At 39.2% G+C, this 15,688-nt stretch overlaps 1 long non-coding RNA gene across 1 annotated transcript in view; it reads right to left on the bottom strand.

Moving 5' to 3' along the window:
* Positions 1-8,265: 8,265 nt before the first annotated feature.
* Positions 8,266-15,688, bottom strand: part of LOC118557226 — a 68,060-nt gene continuing 60,637 nt past the window's right edge. Inside the window, exon 2 of the long non-coding RNA XR_004927721.1 lies at positions 8,266-8,772. This is a non-coding gene — a long non-coding RNA (uncharacterized LOC118557226). The remainder of the gene's footprint in view (positions 8,773-15,688) is intronic.

Here is a 15,688-nt window from a genome sequence, read left to right as displayed (position 1 = left end):
TTTGTTTTGGTCAGGGCATAGCGAACATTCGTAAAGTTTTAAAAGAAATTTGGAAGGATTGAGTACTTTTACAGATCCAATTTAAATCTCCTGGTGGCTTGTCTTCCATGTTGATCTTTTTTAAATAGAATTTTGAGCAAAAGCCTTAAAGATTGATGGTGATTTTAAAAAAAGAGCAAAGCAGCAGAGAGCTTACAAACGGAGGCAATTAGTCGCAAATTAATATTTGACCTTAATTTGGCTAAATATGCTAAGACAAAGTATTCACAGGGGATACTCAGGCTTCTCAGTTTTATTCTCAAGACCTGTCACATCAATGTGTAACGCTGTCACCCAGACCGAAACGTCTGACATGAAACACAAAGAACCTGTGATCTTTGCCAGGCAAACATGCACACGCGTGCGCACGAAAGCCAGCACCCAAGCAGACGCTTGCATCCTTGCAGACACTCGGATAAACATATGTGCACCTGAATTTCTCAGGTCGCGGCTGTGTTTCATCAGACTGCGTTTCCTCGCTGTGTTCAACCTGTGGAGCCATTATCTCCTGACACACTTATTCCGCTCTAAATGATTTCTCTTCATCTTGTGCGAGACACCTAATCAAAATTGAAAGAAGGGAGCCTAATGCCATTCAGGGATCCCACTGCTTTCAACCGCATTTACTGTCATTATGAAAATGAATGGCGGCAGCTGAGAGCTCACATGTTCCTTCGCATCGTGACGGAGTGTCTCTTAATGTGTCTTGTGATCTCTGCTGCTGCCGCCTTTGACTGAAGGCCTTGGTCGGGGACTTGACTAATCACATTATACATCTGACTCATTACCTATGGCTTCCCCGCCGCCTCTGCCGCGGGTGTTGCACGTCGAGATCATTAGCGCGTACTGAAAAGAGCACGGAGTAAGGAAAAGTAAAAGTTTCACCTACAACTCAAAGCTGGTGTCTTCCTTGTGACAGAACATTAGCTCAGGGGAGTTTTAAAAGACAGGGTTTGTCAAGTTGGTCTGTGGACCGACAGAAAGGAGGGGGGAGGGCAGACTCTGGAAACATGGCAGATGTTTCCAAATGTTGCCTACTTTTTTATTGTATTTTAGTAAAAACCACGACGCAACAAACAGCTCAGAGTAGCCGGTGTTAGCGCAAGTGATTTTACTTGTTTTGAGCTGTTTATGATCATTATCTTCTGGATGCTTCCTCCTGCGTTAACTAAGAAAACACCACGGGCTTCAGTATAAGCTCCATGTGACACATAATTAGATTTTGGAGTAAAGGTGTTGATGTTCCTCTGCACAAACCTGTCTTTGGGCTGTCGCTGCTGAAGTCACTCCTGCATTGTGGAAATGTATTTACTGAAAGCACCCATCACCAGCGGTATTCTTCAGACTTGTTCTTCACATTGTGTGCCACGGTGAGGATCGGATGACATCTCCATCTCGTTCCTAATCCACAGCCCTCTGCTGGGTGCGTTTGTTTAAGTTTTATGCGTGTGTACAGAGGCTGTAATTACCTTTTTCTGACACGTGGCTGCAAAAAGAAACAGATTTTTTTTCCCCAAGAATTCATTGCCAAAAACGTAAAGTTCCCCAGGCTTAATTTGTCAATTATTAAATAATAATTATATTTTCTTTAAAGCCATTAGTTACGGAGGCTTAAACAATCATTTTATGTAAGGCTGATAACTTCTCTGTTCTTTGCACAAAGGCAGGGGGGGAAAAAATCATTAAAATCTCAATTATGTGTCCAAATTCTTTTTCCCCAATTTAGCTAACACGGAGTGGAGATGATTCATGGCAGATGAAGGCGGGATTTATAATTAGATTAAGGCTTAATGGGGTAGGATTTATTAATGATGAAGACACATACACACAGTCTTTTCCTCCACACTTGTTCCAACTTCAATTGGCACATTGCTCACTCATCTGTAGTCGGCTGCTGGGTCCACTCACCAAGTTGCAGTAACAAATTCTTACAAGGAATTATGCACAGACACGGACGGGCCAGCCTTTAAGTGATGGCCACAATATGCATTTGCCTTTAAAACTTATAGGGGGAGTTTAATTTATTGGGTATGTCACATGGCAGGAATGAGTAATTATTCCCCACACCCCTGTGGACCCGAGTGGTTAATGCATTCAGGGCCTTGCAGGGTTGGGGTGGGAGGCTGAGAGAGTGGGGGGACACCCTCACTGCCGCTCTGAACACTGACCATGTCGGATGGCTCATGATTCATGATTCAATAATGCACATCTAAAAATCATCCTCTAAGGTTTTTTTTTTTTTAAATTTAACTTTTTTTTTCTTTTAGCCTTCTTCCTGGTTCTTAATTTTTAGATCCCTTTACCAATACTGAGGTGAAGAGATCATGTTCTGTGTCACATCTTTGCAAAGATTTCTTATAGGATCAGGTTTCACATTCCAAGTGGAAAAGGTAGAAGTTGTGAAAGTAAATGTTTTTTATGGGAATAATAAAAGAAGAGGCTATTATATGTTGTTTTTTACTCTTTTTGAAGTCTGTGCCATAAAACATTACTTTTATTTCTTTAGATGCCCACCGCTTTGTTGGTTTCCTGCCTTGCAGGTCAGTGTGAAATTCCTTTTGTTAACGTCTGAGCAGCTACTGACAATAGCTTATCAAGTATAACATGACCAACTCTCTTTTTGATCTTAGCAATGTTTGGTGGACAGCTACTCATCAAAATTTTGTGACAGAATTGCTTTTTTGTTCCCCATTTATTGTTTGTAACAGGATAAAGATATTGCTTAGTGTCTTCTCTTTTTGTCTCTTTGCATTTGTCAATTGTTGATCTATTCACATTTAAATAACTATTGTCTTGTCACAAGTTGATTTAATTATACTGTGGCAATGTATTGACATTCTTTACTTTTTTCAATCACCTTAAAACGTTTTAGTAATAAAGTATGTATAAATATTTAAATTCTCTGATTACAATAGGCCTCAATGAATGGAACACAGTGTAGAACTGGGTGGTGGAAAAATTAGAAATCTTATTATTGTCCATACTTACACTTTTTTATGGTATTATTCATTTTCAAGTACTTTTAAGTCATTTTCTTCCTCACAAAAAGGCAAAATGAATGAATGTGCGAACCATTTGTGAAACTGACACTGGACAAAGAGAGCATTATTCAGAGAGGCAGCCAAAAAGCCCATTGTAACTGTGGAGGAGCTGCAGAGATCCACAACTCAGGTGGAGAAATCTGACAGCTGTTATTTGTGCACTCTGGTTTTGAACAGAATAGTTGGCAGAAGAAGGTTGTTTGTGAAAAACAACAAGAAGACGTGTCATTTGTTGCTCTACCACAAGCCACTCAATCGAAACAGCAAATGTGGAAAACCGTGTGATCTGGTCAGATGAGAATAAAACTGAACTATGTGTTGTGAACACACCACCCTTCACTTATGGAAGATGGATGGATGTGAATACGACATTCTCCATCCAATCTGGCTAAAGTCGAGTAATTTTGGAAACAATTGGTGGATATTTCAGTCTCTAGATTTGCAAAGTTGGTAGAAAATTACCCTAAAAGCCTTCCAGCTGTAACTGCAGAGAAGGTATTGTCTCAGGGGGAAAATTATCAAGTTCATGTTCACAGATCACAGATTTTTGGAAACTATTTTTCTTCCACCTCAAAATTATGTGCTACTATGTGTTGGTTCATGTAAATCCCTATAAAATACAAATAAGGTTATTTGTTGTCACATAACAAAATGTGTGAGGAATCCAGAAGTATGAATACTTTTGCAAGGTACAGTATGGACATCCATCGCCCTGATTGCTGCTGACTGGGTCTGAAAATCTGTCTTTTACATTTTCCTACCAGCTCATCACTGCCAGAGCTCAGAGTACTATTATTCTGATCCTCCATCTATCTCCACCCAGAGGTGGAAATTAAGCTATTAAAGTCTCACAGTTTCATTTTATGGAGGGGGATACTATCAAATGATCAGATCTGGTTTGTAATAGGTCTCCTCAATTCATGGCTCAACAAAGCTTCTTCCACAGTCGTTCTGGTTGTCAGCTTCACAAAACAGCACACTTAACGCAAGTAAAGACAACATCTAAGGTACACATCTGCTGCAAGGAAAGTTAGTATTTTAGCATTAAAGATGAAATTGTATGTTCTGTTATCAGACCAGTCTTTGATTGTATGAGGGTGCACTTTATTAGAGTGGGTATTGTTGTTTTTTATGATGTGCACATGTTTTGTTTAGTTATATTGTTTTCAGCACCAATGGCTGATATTGTATATCAAGTTTGCTTGTATGTTTACTGACTGTAACTTAGAGCTTTTTGTTTGCATGACTGATTGGGCAACCGTTTAACAATAACTTCAATGGTATATCCCAGAAAATAGGGATTGGACTAAGCTACTAACGAAAATGAAGTCATCAAACTCTGAGCCAAGGGTTAGAGAAAAGAGCTCACGGGTACATAGACTGTAGTCTATCTGTAGACAACCTGTACATGCAGTTTAAAACAAATATTGAAGTACCCCATATGGGAACATACACTTTTTTTTTTTTGGGGGGGGGGTGGGGTGTTGCCACGGGGCTGGGGGTTGCAGATATATATATATATATATATATATATATATATATATATATATATATATACTGGTAATTTATGTTTATATATCTTACTCCACCTATTTACATTATGTTGTATTGTACCAAATTTCGTGGATATAAAACATTGATAATAAATAATAAATAATTGATCCCAAAAAAATATCAAAGCGTTTTCATAACTTATAAATACATAGGTGTCGGTGCACCCACTGGTAGGTGCCATGTTATGTCGCTATTTCTGGTTTCAGAAGCCGGAAGGGGACAAACTGTCAGCCATTCGCGTTTTCCCTTTCTGTCATTGTGGAGGAGTATAAAATAAGCAAAGACAACCGTAGATCATTCTATTAGCCTTTTTCTGTTGAAATGGAAGACCACCCAAACTCTTTGCCCAGAGAGAGGAAAGAAAGAAAAAGTAATCACCGGGAAAAACAAGAGTCTATATTGGCACAGCTATTATTACCAGGTGGAGTGGCGGTAATTCTGAGGGAGTTAAGACTCAGCACTGATGCGGAGGTTGCAGATAGGTAAGTTAATTTAATATAACAGTGAAGTATATGTTTGGTGTTATGTTAGAAACAGGGCAGTGTGGTCCAGCAGCTACTCTGTCCTCCCAGCAGAAATGGGTCTTTTTGTCCGCCTTTCTCTCCCTGAGAGAGAGATGAAGGGTATGCATGTACAGTCCCCATATTATGCATCCTGGCCACACTGGATTTATAAAAAATGGGTATTCTATAAAAAATACAAGACTTATTGGTCTAATGGACAACATTCAAAATGAAAACTGTTTAACCTTTTCATTAGCTGCAGAAAAGGCTTTTGACAAGATTACTTGGAAATTTGTAATTGCTATCTTACATAAATTTGGATTTAGACATACTTTTTGTTATTTATCAGATTACTATGCAACAGCTCACCGAATGTTGTGTGAAAACAAATGATGACAAATGGATTTCTCTGAGCTGCAATCTTGAAAGATTGTTCACTCTCACAATCACTTTTCACCATAATCAACAAACCGCCAACAGCTGCAATTTCTTTTATATGTACATAAAGTAAAAACATATTCTTGGAATTCAAACAACTAATAGAATCCATACAATTTTGTGTATGTTGATGATGTGTTGCTCTTTCCTTAAAAGGCGAACTCCTCTTTTACAAAAACAGTAAACTGAATAGGCTTTCAACAATTTCAGACAATCATTTGGAACAAATCTAAGGCCCTTCCGATCTGCTCTAATATTCATTACTTTCCAACCATTTCTTTACAGATTGGAAACATCAGGTACCTGGGCATCAATATTTCTAACAGGCTGAAAGAGGAGACACAATCAGATTACATCCCATTTCTCAAAATAATAGAAGACAACCTCAACTGGTGGAGAACTCTCCCATTCTCACTCTTGGGAATAGTCTATAATTAAAACAATAGTCCTCCCTAAAATAAACATATTCTCTCTGATCCCCGACCTCCCCTAGACCTGATTCAAAAGCCTATACTCTATCACATCACAATCTTTATGGACATCTAAACTTACATTCATAAGTTTGAATGTTACAAAAGGCAAAATGTTTAGGAGGATTGGAATTCAAAACTTTTTATAAATATTACCTGGCACAGTGATTAAAATGTATTTTAAGATTAATTTGGAAAGAGTCATCAGACAGTCTACTGACAGAAATTGATAAATACGCTATGTAAGGAAATAATGTATCTCAGATATTCCATTCATCAGACCTTTAATTAAGCAACATAGCTGTCATTAATGCTACATCTCTGACAGCCTGGTGGGAATATATCAGAATGAAAAGGTCTTCAATTCTCCCAAGCAGATGAACACCCATTTGGAACAGCTCAGACATGTTGGAAAGTAAAAGAGCTTGTCATTTTTCAACATGGAACAGTAAAGAATTAAATCAATTAGAGGTCATATTTTATGGAAAATATTTCATACTCTATAATGTTTTAAAATAGTCATATGGCTTTGATAAAACTACATTATTTGAACTTTACCAACTAAAATCCTCTTTAAATGTAAAGACCCAGTGTGCACGATTTACACACTGGTCCATCATGTAGTGGTGCACTAAATGAATTACAAATGACCTCGTTATTAACGCCGAATGGCCACAAGTAAACTTGAGTGGCCTACGCTGTAGTCCACTTCCTGCTTTTGGAGTGGCCTCCGATCTGCTTGGCATTTACATATGCACTCAAAATGCTCCAGAGTTCACTTCAACCAAGGTGACACCCAGGTTTTGAGGAGGACCTAAGTTTGCTTTTTTTGGTCTGTATCAGTAAATGTGTTCAGGTTGGTCAATAAGTTTTTTTTCAACACTTTCCAATCTGAAATCAAAGCAGGCCAACATCTACTTTAACTCATCAGTCCGCTTCCTGTCTGAACCATTAACTTTGATGCTTATAATCTCTGTCTGTAGGTTTGAATGAGAAGAAGCAGATATTGATCAGAAAGTCCCGAAGCAGACCTGGTGACAGCATGATATATATATTTTAAACCTACCTTACATTGTGTGTTTTCATCACTGGTGTGAGACTTAATATGCTGCCTGTATTTTGGTAGTTCATTGGAGAGGTTTGCACTGTTAAAATCCCCCAAGAGCAATGATGAAAGTACCTGGGTCTTTTTTCTCCACATCTGTTATCAGCTCAGCAAGGTGTTTTACTATATATAAAACATCGCTGGTGAGGTGAGGACTACGTGTCTTCTGTAACACATTGATGTCATTCAACCAAATTTTGTTTAGGTAAAACCTAAACAAAATTTGGTTGGTTAGACGTCACCACCAAACAGAGGGATGCCGTCTCCTCAGACCCCATCCACCAAGCTAGGTTTCGGTGAAACTAAGGGTAGTAGATCTGTGGAGGTTCAGGTAGAGATAAGTAGCAATTTGTTTATTTTATCAACCATGAAATGGACATAACCCAGGTGCATTGAAGGCAAGGATGCCCAGTGTCTCTGTTACTGAGGCTTCATGAGAGAACCTGACCATTTACATTGTCTGTGTCTCCAGTAAATTCCATCGAGACCAACTAATCTACCAACCAAATTTTCAGTAAAGTTGGGGTCAAGAAGAGAAAAAATCTCTAGAGCGGACTGTCTATTTAAGAGCTACTTTCTATTGAAAGCAATCACAGAATGGTGGCAGAGCAGAAGGACACAAGTACAAGTGAAGTACTGATGCTTTCATTTGGGGTACCATCTTATAAAGTTTATCCCTTGGTATAATTTCCAGAGAGCTGGAGGTGTCATAGTCATATGTTCAAACAATTTTATGTAAACATAGACCCCGATGGATTGTCAAGGCATTGCTCTGTGCAGGAAGGAGGTGGGTTTTATGTCTCAGAGATTAACATGTTTTGGTGCAAAATGTGTTTATTATTGCTGCAGATGCCCTTTTTGGCTTCCAGTTGTTGGTTGAGTTACACACAGCAATCACAGATGCCATTCTGCCATTAAATGTTGCAAATGCCTTTTGCAAATTCACACAGGGATAGAGACATGTTCTGTGATCAGATTGAATAAAAATTGAAATGTATGACTATGACAACCATTGAAGCATTTTGATTAAAAAGGGGGAAACTTTAAACTCTATGAACTTTGTCATAGCATTTGTTAAGGAGACCCTGGTGCAGGCAACAATCATTAAAAACTGATAAGGTTTAAATGATTTATTGAAGTGATAATCAAAGTGAGTGCTTCCTTCAGGATGGCACTGGGGAGGAGAGGTAAGTTATTTTTTCACCAATAAATATAAGAATCTGTGTTAAGTTATATGAGTACAAATAGAGGTTTCCTTGTGGACAGAAAGGATGAGGATCCTTGGGCAGAGGTGATCATATCCACACACGTTAAGCTCGGCAGGCTGGATGCATGTGGGACTGATTCAGATGTCATTTTCCTAATTCCAGGAGGTACTGAGGAAGCGGCAGTGGAGTCGTGGTCCACTGGTACCACGACTCAACAAGGCTGGTAAAGCAGGTAAGGGGTGTTGGTTTCATGGTGGGACCTGGTCTGCAGACCCAGGAGGGAGTTACCAGAGGAGAAGTAAGCAGACTTTGCAGCACGATTCCAGAGGAAAACCCACAAGAGAGTTCAAGGGAGCGAGGAGTCCACAGACTGGAAACCTGAGAGCGTTCTTCAGACTGGAACTGCATTTCGTCCTGGAAGGTGAAAAAAGTGAAGGTAAGCAATGGATCATGAGATTACAGAGAAAGAGATTAATAAGCCTGATTTTCAATATGAGAGTGAGAACTAGCTGGTGTCTGTTTTAGGGAATCCATTCATCTTTACGCTCCTCCTAATTGGCCAAAATGAGCTTCAGCTGAGTGGACACACCTGAAAGTTGCATCCTGCTAGGAAGAGAAGCTCCCCCACACACACATCCCTTGACAAACTTTGAATTAAGGGGGCAGAAGTATTATGTTGTGGAGTAGGAGGAAGGGGTGTACCTCACAAAATCTATGGCATTTGAGGAAAGAACTATATGTGGAAAATGCTTAAGCAATATCTCAAAATATCAGCCAGGAAATGAAAGCTTGGGTGTAAATGATTATTCCAGTTAAGTTTGGTACAAAATGAAAACAAAAGGGGATCATAAAGCCCTGCTCTTAATCACACTGAAAATATGTGGAATAAAAAGGTGTGTGTGTGCAAGTTGGCCAACAAACCTGATTCAGTCACACCAGTTCTGCTAGCAGAGGTGGACCAATATTCTAGCCAGATATTGTGAAAAGCTTGTATAAGGATACACAAATGTTTGAAAAGGCCAGTCTTGATTTAATATCAGACAGTTGGAAAAATAGGATGTGTGATTTTATACAGCAGATGTAAATATCTAGTTTCTGCAGTATGTAACTTTTTCTTCTCTGTCCAATGGGGTTGTACACAACATTTTCTAAAGATGTTTTACCTTCATTGAAAATTGAAACAATGTCTTCATATGATTACAATTTTTCATGTCCAAGTGGGGTCATTTTTGGACAGTTTTAAACCATCCCGCACCTCTCCGCACCTCTCCAAGACAGTTCTGCTTGGAGAACCTTTTTAAGTTTTGCTTTAAAATTCAAGCTACTTTATAGGTAAGCGTTGACAGTGGTGGTGTTAAAGTGCTACACTGTTATGAACTGAATTTGGAAGCCTGGCTGTGAAAAACTGCATAAGATATTTTTCATTCTTTACTTATTTAGCAATTGAGCCTTCACCCGTGATATGGTGACAAAGTTCACCACATGTTGTCCTGGGGCATGTGCCTAGATACACTCAAAACAGCATTGAAAGAGTTCAAGTAGAGTGTAACTCTTATATCTGGGCTTCCCACTACCCATGAGTGCAACTCGCAGACAAAAAAAAGTCCTTGGTCTTTTACACGGCTCTGATAATATCCGTGCCTTTTGCATCTAAGAGAAATCTCCTATTATCTATTGATTCACTCTCGCCCTGTGTCTCGGTGACTTACGCCTCCCTCTAATTCCCATTACCGGGAACACTGTACCCTTATCAAAGGAAACAATAGGCCACTTGTCAGGGCTGCAAGAAAATATGAGGAAGCATCTGCCGCAACCATAGGAACTCATGACTCTGTTGTAAAAAAAAAAAATAGAAAAAAAGAAGAGAAGCTCCCTCCTTCTGTCTGCCCTGGTCGCCTTAGCGCTCCCCTTTTGTCAGTCCTCCTTGTGACCTCTAGGAAGGCATGGTGGTAGCAGAGGCAACTGCATTGCAAAGTTAATCTGATCATCAGGGGATAAGCCATTAATTGAATTTTGCTACCTCCACTGGGGGCAGCATTTTAGGGAAATGATGTGTGCTCGCAATGCATGGGGGGCTATTAGAAAAGACGAGTACTTAGATACAGGGAGTGGGCCACCAATGCTTTATTGTTTCGCACCCCCAAATAGTAGCCGAGGTCCTGAGCTGTAAAGCTGTCACAAAGATATGTCTCTGTCGATGATGGCATCTGACTTCTTTTTTTCCAGCTGCCCCTGTGCAGGGCTGTTATCTCTTTCCTCCCTGCTATGTCTCCCTGCTCTTTAAGACAAAGGGTAATAAAGCTATAAATTGTGTGGTCTGTGGAAGGTATGGACATTCTGTCTAGGAGACGCTGTAAGAACTGCCATAAAGCACCCTCAAAGTCATAGCTAAAGATTTACAGTTATTTAACATCCTCCTCTTCCCCTAAATCACAGTGATAAGAGAATTAAGTGATGGCTATAGGTTCTTTGTCCTTAGTCTATTGATTTTCTTCGCCCCTCAGAAGGATCCTGAACATTATAATTATTGAATCCTACAGTTTAATGCAGGTTTACAGAGTAGAGGAGGTGCCCCCAGTTCAATTCTAACACAGTTAAAACAAAAGGAACCCGTTTTTCAATTTTGTAATGGGTTTCCAATTATGCTTCATTTACCTTGTTTGGGTAGAAAATGGTTTATCCGAAGCCTCTGTGCTATAAACAGCTTCTTTGTGCAGTGACAAAACCTCGGTAACAGCTCTATTTATCTTGCATTCAGGCCTGCTTCTTCAGCAATTATTCAGCCATGTGGAGAGAAGGATTTTTTTGTAACCCAGGTTTTTCTTCAGGAACGAGGCTCACATTCTTGGTCATTTGCTCAATGCAGTGATTTGTGGCATCATAAAATAATCTTTGTTAGACGCAATTCAAGGTGGAATGACGTCACAGTTTATCCCTATCTCGTGAAAGCTTTAGCACATTGATAAAATTTGCCATGAAATCTTGTTTTTCTTTAAATGTGTCTTTTTAGAAAATGTAAATCTAATAAGCACTGTCAGAGATAATCTTTATGGATTGTCAATGCATATGTAGATATCAATCCACAGTATTCTAATAACAGTGCTGTTTTTTTTTTTATAACAGTGCTTTCAATTTGAATTAATTGTTTTTAAGTCTAACAATTGCTCTAATTTGCAGTGTTGAAGAAAGCCCAAAATGACAATTAGTCCATAACAAAGAAATCATGAGACCTCTGGCAAAGGATTATGTAATTTCTCTAATATACTTTAACAAATCCTTTTGGTATAATGAAGGTCAACAAATTATTATTTCTAAAGGTACACAAATATCATAAACACGGCAATATAAACCAACTGGACAACACTGTATGACAACAAGAACAAGCCTGTACTAACCTTTGATTGAAATTGCCCGAATCGTATATTTAAAAAGAAAGTGTAATTTAGCATCTTTTGGGTCAATTTATATCTATTATATGTATCATGTCAAATTTTTTTCCCAATGCATGCGTTAGTCAATCTGGCAATCTGTTGCCACTGTTACCTTGCAGCAAATCATGACATGTTCTCTCTAGGTACTCTTGTTGCATTCCACTTGCATTGGAAATCAAAAATAGGAGCTGGGAATGGGTTAAACCCAAATGGGGTTAATCCAAGAAAATACTGTTCAAGTTAACACAGTTGGAGTCAGGATTTAAAAATAAAAACAAAAAACAAAAGGTTAGGATTCCAATATGGTGACAGCCAGGGAAGATGTTGTTTTGTTTGTCGTACCTCTTAAAAACGTCCTTTAAATCTCTTCTTTCCACATGCAAACACTTTTAATTTGTTCGGTTCAGAGTTGCAGCCACTACATGTAACATTGATATTAGACGCACTCTTAAAACTGTGTTTTGTAAAATAAACATGTTTTCATCTTTTCTGTTTTTGATACGAGGAGCTGCCATATTGAATCCGACAATCGGCCTTAAAAAATGTATCTGACTAAAGCCCAACTTTTGCGACTGTTACGCCTGATTTTTCCGATCGGAAGCCAGGATTTCCGACTTCAGACCGCAAATGAAATGCAACGTTTCCCTTACTCCCATAGTCCAAAATTATGACTATTAACATGTTACTCTAAAGTCATAGTCCTGCAAATGGTTGTGGAAACAGTGCTGCATACTTCCAGTGGTGGGCATTGCACATGCTGAACAAATTGCAAATGCACACCTCATATTTTTTTTGAAGACGCTCTTGCACTGGACAGTGCTTTGCCATAGAAATACGGTTTTATTTTCTCAATCATTTATTGTACTTATGATTTAAAGCCTGTTACCAAACATAGATTTTGACCTTACTTAATATTTTACAACACGTTACAGGCTTTGTGGATCATGATTCATTTGTAAAGCGGACACCAAGCGTGGTTGATCTTGTCTTTGCTCTGACTGCAGCAGGCAGGTTTCAATACGAGGGAAGGCAGAGAGGGAAGTTCACAGCACGGTCTGGGTTGGACAGCGGACATTCATGCTCGGCGTCTTCAGCGCCGTCTGCCTCCTCTTCGAGCCAACACAGGGAAGCTGATCTGGGACTCCTACTCTCTGTCTGCCGGCTGGCTGTTTAAGCCACGGTGCGTGAATATCCAACATCCAACCAAATACTAACTTCACCGTGGTCTCACACCTGCCGCTTCCCAGCTGCGTCAAGACACTAACGGCACAACAATTGGTTGCTGTAATGTAAATTTGCCAATAACCAACTTTAATTTACATAAAAAGTTGATAGATTTGTTTCTTTTAGATTTGTCACTTTTATGAAGAAAAATAAGTCTCTAGAGGGCTTGAAAAGTGCAACAGTGCTCGCTATGTAGACACAAGATGGAGGGAGCTGTGTTTTTTTAAGACGGAGCTGCTTTTATACCCCACAGTGGCAGAGCTACCGATGTCACTCTCTCAGAATTGCGTCACATCAACCGAAAGCAATGTTAACTCAAAATTCAATGCAAGACCATCATTTAACCCTATAAGGGTGCCACACTGACAATGTTAGACACAAAAGCAGAATTACAACAAATATGCTCTATTTTTTTTTCAAAATAATGACCAGGAAATGTAGGTAGTACTATAAAACAACCATGCTAACAGTTTATTGGCAAAAAAAGTTGATTTGCGGTTGAGTTTCCCTTTGAACCTACCGTAGTAGTTGGACAGCCCTTAAGAAAAAAGTTCGGCCCCAACATTATGTCGACAACATGCAGGGAGACCCTCAAAGACAGAGCTGGGAGAACGAAATGACTTTCTCTGAGAGCGAGATAAATTGGCTCGGTTCTCCTGGAATATGTAGAGGCTTTTGGGCTGCTGGAGGAAATCAATATCTCTTTCACTCTGTTGTCGGTTGTGGCAGATGACCGTTCACACTGAGCCTGGTTCTGTTGGAGGTTTTTCCTTCCTGTTAAAGAGGAGTTTTCCTCTCCACTGTCACTTCATGGATGCTCAGTATGGATTGCTGCAAAGTCATTGACAATGCACACAACTGTCCACTATGGCTCTACGCTCTTTCAGGAGGAGTACATGCTGCTTGTCAGGACTTCATGCAATCTGCCAGGTTTCCTTACACAGCAAACCTTTTGAGTTTTTGATCTGTTTGAATGATTTGATTGAATTTGACTTTGTAAAGGGGCTTGAGATGACATGTGTTGTGAATTAGTGCTATATAAATAACACTGAATAGGACTGAATTAATCATATTGATATTTAGTTCAAGTTCACAGTTTTACCTGTGATATAGAGAGTATTTTGAGAAGTATTTGTGAAAAGTCTTTCATAAAGGTTTTTTTCCCCGTATGAAATTTATTTGACCAATTACTAAAAGCACTATCCAACTATTACTGTGTTCCATTTGTCCTCGGAAGTCTAACTTTTCCACCTCCAAGTTGGAAATTTCAACTAGAACAACGTCTGTGTTTACTTTCTTTTTTACCATGCCTAAGTGGACTGAGATTGCTTTGAATTATGCTCTGAATTTGTGTAGCATTATTTTTTTGTCAACAGTCACAAAATTAGTACATAAAGAGGAGTGATGTTGTAGCTTTTCCGTTGAGAACACGGTCAAACTTTCACACATATTAGTCCTCAGGAGCAAAATCTGATGCCCATGTTCCATTTCCTGCTTACCTTTTTATGCAAAAGAGCCCACACACAGAAACAAACATACAGTCTCACATCTACCCACACACACATACATACCCCCAGGCATAAAAAAGGGCCGCGGCCCTGCTTACAACTGCCTGACAGTTGGCTTCTTAACAAAGACGCTGGGAATGTAATTAAATCATTTACCTTTGATACCCAGCCAGCTCTGTAATTAATTAATTCCCCAAGGGTGTGCAGGAATTATGTTCGCCGAGAGACAAGAGAAGAAGAAAAAAGCTGCGTAGTTTGGGAGCAAAATCCAACACTGTCCCATCATTTTTTTCCCTCCTACCTGAGCACAGTTCTCGCCTCGGATACGACGTCTGAAGAATCTCTTCTGGTTGTAATAATGACTCTATGCTGATGTTGAGGCCTCATCAGGCAGCACGCCTGAGGCCACATCAGGCTCTAGGAGAGGGAACAGGCCATGCTCACACATCCCTCTCATTTGCACTGACCTTTGCAGTTGCTGTGATGTGGGAAGGTGATTGCTGTCAACATGATCAGTGTCATTGGGCACCAGAAATAGCCTCTGAGGGGATCAGTATTAGCTTCAGTCAAGCCTTGCATAATGGCCCCTTAGATAGGTATACAGTATGTTGATCTAAGAACCAAATATTCCATAAAGTATATACTTGTGAAATTAATAGAATAAACTTCTAGTATCCAAGTATCACCAGCCTTACTTTTATGGCATGGCATTATGAAAATAGAGACTTTTCGGAATAAGTCAGAACATTATAAGGATCACTTTTTTGCTGCCTCTTAGCTATTTGCCTCAGGTGTGTTTTTGCTGAAATAATTATCACATTTTTTTTGTAATGGATCTGAGTCAGACTTTTTTAGCTTTCTGTACGATGCTCTGAAGGCAGCCAGTAGCAAATTCTTCAGTGTCATCCCCTTGTCTTTCCAAGAACATCAAGCACTTGATTCAGTGAGCTTTTTGTTAGCTTTTTTTTTTTTTTTTTTTTTTTACACCTTCGTGTCACTTAGCTACTGCACTGCAAGTAAAGTAGAAGACATATTGGGTTCGGTTTCCTTTTTTATTATTGTGGTTGGGAAATTACTGCCAGAAAGCATTGTAAAGCCACTTGTGTAAATTACTGTCAATAAATTGCAATTAATCATTTGGATCTGCAAAAGGTTTAATTTACAATT

The sequence above is a fragment of the Fundulus heteroclitus genome, chromosome 22 (assembly GCF_011125445.2).
Source record: "Fundulus heteroclitus isolate FHET01 chromosome 22, MU-UCD_Fhet_4.1, whole genome shotgun sequence".
Taxonomy (NCBI): domain Eukaryota; kingdom Metazoa; phylum Chordata; class Actinopteri; order Cyprinodontiformes; family Fundulidae; genus Fundulus; species Fundulus heteroclitus.
This window is presented reverse-complemented; position numbering and strand designations above follow the sequence as displayed.